Here is a 5,418-nt window from a genome sequence, read left to right on the forward strand (position 1 = left end):
TTTTCTGTCACAGTTTGGAGACCGTCAGTAAAGACTTACTGAGGTCCTTGGCCTCCCCGGCCGTCCTGACTCTCTCGTAGCCCAGGACAGCCATGGAGTGATGACAGTAGTCCTCCACCTGTTTGATCTGCTGGATGCTGAGCACTGTTCTCCATGCGCTGGCAGCCTGAGTGGCGTTCCTGGAGGACACTATGAACGGCTTGGAGGACGAACTCACCCGCCTGTCATGTTCAGAGCAAACGACTCAATGTCGTGGTTGGTGGTGAGGTTGGCGAAGCGGTAGATGTTCCTCAGGATCTTCACAGGGTTCTCCACCAGGTCCTCATAGCGCACGGCCATGTACTTCCCTTTGAGCCAACTGGGAGGGTTTAAGGCCGTCCTCAGGGTCCGCGAGGTGCGGTCACAGATCACCTCCATGGCTCCGATGGAGTGGTAGTCCGAGCCGTCCTTCTTGTTGGCTTTGTGGTTGGGGTCGACAAAGGGGATCCTGCGGGAGTTTGGGGTCCCTGCTCCGGACCACCTGCAGGTTCTCCCGGATCAGCCCGTGTCGGGACTTGATCCTGGAGTTGGCCACGGCCCGGGGGTCCCTGACCAGGTGAACTACCTTCACGTCCAGCGACGGGTCCTCCATGAGGGGGGCTAGAACGTTCACGTCCAGGATACGCACCCCTTTAATAACGATAGTGCTGTACTTGAGGCACTCCTCCTCCAGTAGTCTAAGGCTTTGAGGTGGGCACTTTTACACACCTTGTCGTCCACCATCCCCACCACCTCTTTCCTGTAGGCGGAGCAGAGGGGGTAGGAGCACACCACCTTATTCAGGGTGGCCCCAAAGAGTCCGAGGGAAGTAAAGTTCTTTCCCCCTGGGCTGTTGTACAGCTGGAACACAGAGAGATCACAGCGGTATAAGGAGCTGAGCATGTCCCTGGCTGCCCCCTGCAAAGACACTGCGTCTCCCGGGGGTACAGCTTCTGCCAGATGTGCCACATGGGTTCATACAGGAAGAACACTTCAGGATTTTGGTTAAACAGCTCCCGAAAAAAGGAGGACCCAGACCTCCATGTGGTCAGAACATAGACCAGCTGTCTTTTCTGGCCAGAGAGGGTCTGTAGAGGAACCGGATGTCTGATCTGCCATGATAGGTAGTGCTCCTCATCTGGTGATTGCACTGTTGGGGCTCTTTAGTCCATTTATAGTTGGCCAAGTTCAGCATGGTCAGCACCAGCAGCAAGAAATAGGCTATAAACAACACAATCCGCTTTCTGCGTAGCACCTTCATCACAATGCCGGGCTGGGCTATTATCTTGGTATGGTTCCTGTACGTTTGAGCTTTCTCCGTAGCCAGCATCCTTCTCCCAAGGCGCTGTCAACTTCAGTTGTTGGTGGTATTGTTTCCCTCTCATCTGTAACCTAGGAGTGAGTGGCTTTCACCACTGGGAGAAAGCTTTTACATTTACAATAGGCGAACCCGTACAGCGTATTGAATATCTCCGGTGGGAATTGATAATGACCGAATCCAATGCTAAATGATTAGGTAATACCCCAGCCAACAGATTCGATATTACAATCCGATTCGCGATCCAAAATACGATAACGCAGCTCTGCCTTTTTACTGCAGTGCGCAAGGCTCTTCACATGAAAAATGTTTCCATTACGGGTATTACAGTGCGTATTGCGTTAGGCCTGCCATCAAAAACAAAACGAAGAACCGTTCATGCAAACAATTTACGCCCTCCTTGACAATATTCAGTGTAGGCATCTCAGCGCAGTTAAAATCTGATGCGCCCCGGTATAGATGGAGCCTATATGAACATTGTACCACAGCACACAAGTAATACGTTAGCAATTACGCGCTCCAGCTTCTTCTTGAATAATGCCGCTAAATGTCGCAGGTATATCCAGAGGTGAGTCTATTCGTCCAAAGAATCAAATATTTCCATTATTCCTGATGTGCGGTATTGTATCTCTTAACCATTGAAACAGGACTGATTTAATCAGAGCACAGGGAGAAAAGCCCTCCCTTCTCTAAACGCCATTGGAGCATGATAGGATACGTGCATAAACGAGTTACGCCCTTGGTTCTTCGGCACGTCTGTCAACAATGAATGCACCGCTCTCGACACGCTCACATTTGAAAAAAGGCAACAGTAAACATGTCGTCTCCTCACGAATGATGCAGCCCTGCTTGGGCCAATTGAGATATCGCGTGTGACTAACACATTTCAGATTCGCAAAATGTAAGTTAATTACTTTAGCTCTGGTCTTGGGCCAATCAGTGTTATTTTGTAAATGCTGGATGGGGTATGGCAAGACGCATCATTCACTGAAGTTTCGTCAACATCGGCCAAGTGCTGTCTGAGATATCTCGTGTGACTAACGTACAAAGGCACCGACGGATGGAGACAGATCCACAGTCCCTCCCCCCGATTTCATCGTGGGGACAACAAAGTCTCACAGCAATGTAGACGTCACAACTGTGGAAAATGATGCTGTTGTTAGGATAGAATAGAAATGTAAGGGATGCTGGTCTCTGCTCTGGCAAGTGTAATAGCATTGGGTCGACTCAACTCCGGTCGGTTAATTTATAGACTTGCTTAGCGCACTATTATGCAACTAGGCTATTAGTATAAATCTGTTACATACATTGTTTCAATGTTACAATGCATCATATGTGTGGTAGTATTTTCAAATCGTATGTTTTGTTGCATTTTCAGGGAGAACAGACAATAGTCTACATTCAAGGTCTGTTGGTAATATGAATGATCATGTTTCACCATATCTGTCTCCTCTCATATTATGCTGGCCAAGGCAGCAAGTAATCGATAGCTCCCATTAGAGACATGTGTTTTGCCAAGTCTCAAGAGCTACTGTAGACCTGACGCCCGTTTAAAAACAGGACCAAACGGGACCAATGAAAGATAGATGAGAGCAGTTCTGCTCAAACGGGTAACTGAACTGCCTATCCTGTCCTGTGACCTCAATTCAAGGGGCTTTATTGGCATGGGAAACAAATGTTTACTTTGCCAAAGCAAGTGAAGTAGATAATATACAAAAGTGAAATAAACAATAAAAATTAACAGCAAACATTACACTCACAGAAGTTCCAAAAGAACAAAGACAAATGTCTTATTGTGTGTATATATATATATATATATACAGTGTTGTAACCATGTGAAAATGGCCAAAGTACAAAAGGGAAAACAAACAAACATAAATATGGGTTGTATTTACAATGGTGTTTGTTCTTCACTGTTGCCCTTTTCTTGTGGCAACTGGTCACAAATCTTGCTGCTGTGACGGCACACTGTGGAATTTCACCCAGTAGATATGGGAGTTTATCAAAATTTGATTTTTTTTCGAATTCTTTGTGGATCTGTGTAATCTGATGGATATGTGTCTCTAATATGGTCATATATTTGGCAGGATGTTAGGAAGTGCAGCTCAGTTTCCACCTCGCAGTGTGCACATAGCCTGTCTTCTCTTGAGAGCCAGGTCTGCCTACGGCGGCGTTTCTCAATAGCAAGGCTATGCTCACTGAGTCTCTCTCACCAGCCAAATTGGAATCAGCGGTAATCCACTTTTTGACAGCTGTTAGCGTGGAATTGACAGCCATGGCAAGTGATAAACCCATATGTTTTAGGGGCACGGATCAAATGCCCAACAGATTGAAATGATCCACTCACGTGTGTCAGTTCATGTGTTATTACACCAATGGCAGCCAAAAATGGGAGGGTTTGGGCATGTCTATTGGGCGTCCTACAGTTGTCTCAAGAGTTTTTAGTTCACTATTAGGTTAATCTTTTACTGAGAGGATTTCTTGGTAAATGTGTATTTTCATTACTCTTAGGTTTTTGGATGCGGTTCCTTTCCGAAGGTTGCCATCTGCTGGGGTAAAGGAGATATTTCATTCAGTTGAGTGCGGTAAACCTTTTTGGATATTATGTAGGCTACTGCACCTGTTGTCAATGGATTTATATCTTATAGAAAAATAAGTTAAATAAACTTCATTGATTAATTGTTAAATGTATTATTTGAACTTGTATCTCTTTTCTTTCCAGATTTTTTAAAACAGCATTGTCGGTTAGGGGCTCGTGAGTAAGTATTTCACTGTAATGACAATGCTGCTCCTACACACATTGTCATTATATTGATCTGAAATGCTTTGTATCTTTGTTATCCAAATGTCTTTCTGTGAGGAGATGGGAAAGATCACATACAGGCACACACACAAAATATGCTCATATAATTCCTGTCAGTATGAAAAATTAGGACAAGGTAAATAGTCAATTTGTTGAGATTTTTGTGTTATGAATGTGCAAATAGGAAACTTTGAGGACAATATTATTCCAAATGAAACTGCTTATTTGAGAATTATTATTGCAGACTATGATTGTAGTAGTGTTTTGAAATACTCGGGAGTGAACTATTTATTTACCTCTAAGTATGATCATGAAAATGAATGGTTGAAAAACGATTAGAAATCCACTTCCCTTTATGACACGTCCGCGCTGGGTATTATGAGACCGCTGAGGATGCCGGCTGCGCTGTGCCAGCGAGATGAGATTGAGCACGCAGCAGCAACACCATCAGGACCAGAGGACTGTCGGAAGCCTGCGAAGCGGTGCGAAAAAATGGTATGTAAACACGTTGATGGAGAGTTCTATTTATGCACTGACTGCGTGCGGTATGTTTACATCTGAAGAAGAATAGCGTGTGTCAAAGGGTTATTACGAGGAAACAACTGAAGGTCGTTACGCGCGCCAAACACCGACGCTGCGTAAAAACGGATGAAACGTTAGCAACACGGATGCGACGACAATAATAGCTTACATATATTTATTTATTATTCCGGGAAGACGTTTACACCTGCCGTTCTTTGGGGGTGAAATACATTAACAGTCTATTGCAGTATATGTCATCCCATGTGACGGGCTTTCATGGTTAAATGGTCGCTGGCGCCTAGTAGTGGGATGCACATCAGTGTCCTGCCCTACTCCTTCTCCGTCGCAATGGCCGCTCTATATCAGGTCACGGACGTGTCCTCTCCGGATAAATTTCTGGCCCTGAAAGACGTGAGGGAGGTGAAGGAGGAGACAACTCTGATGAAAAGCTCTTCCTACTGGCCTGTGAGAAAGGTGAGTTATTTTAGGCTTCTAGGTGGATTCATTTATCAAACAAATAAGTGATGTTATTAAAAAACACGTGACTTTAGACAGCGTGTTGTAACATGTTGCTTATTAGGGAAGGTGTGAACATGTAGTGTTTTATTATTTGAAACACTTCATGTCCTATCACACCATTGATTACTAACAGTCATCCTCTCTTGCCTTATGATGGATGAGTGAGTATACTTTGGATGAATGCCTACTGCAGCAGCCTGCATGTAGCTACACTGGAAGTTTGTCCACAGGGCTGAGT

General features: G+C 44.9%; 1 pseudogene; it reads right to left on the reverse strand.

Annotated features, from left to right (window-relative positions):
* Positions 1-1,403, reverse strand: part of LOC124018031 — a 2,210-nt pseudogene extending 807 nt beyond the window's left edge.
* Between the last annotated feature and the right edge of the window lie 4,015 nt (positions 1,404-5,418).

This window comes from Oncorhynchus gorbuscha, unplaced genomic scaffold (genome assembly GCF_021184085.1).
Source record: "Oncorhynchus gorbuscha isolate QuinsamMale2020 ecotype Even-year unplaced genomic scaffold, OgorEven_v1.0 Un_scaffold_3828, whole genome shotgun sequence".
Taxonomy (NCBI): Eukaryota; Metazoa; Chordata; class Actinopteri; order Salmoniformes; family Salmonidae; genus Oncorhynchus; species Oncorhynchus gorbuscha.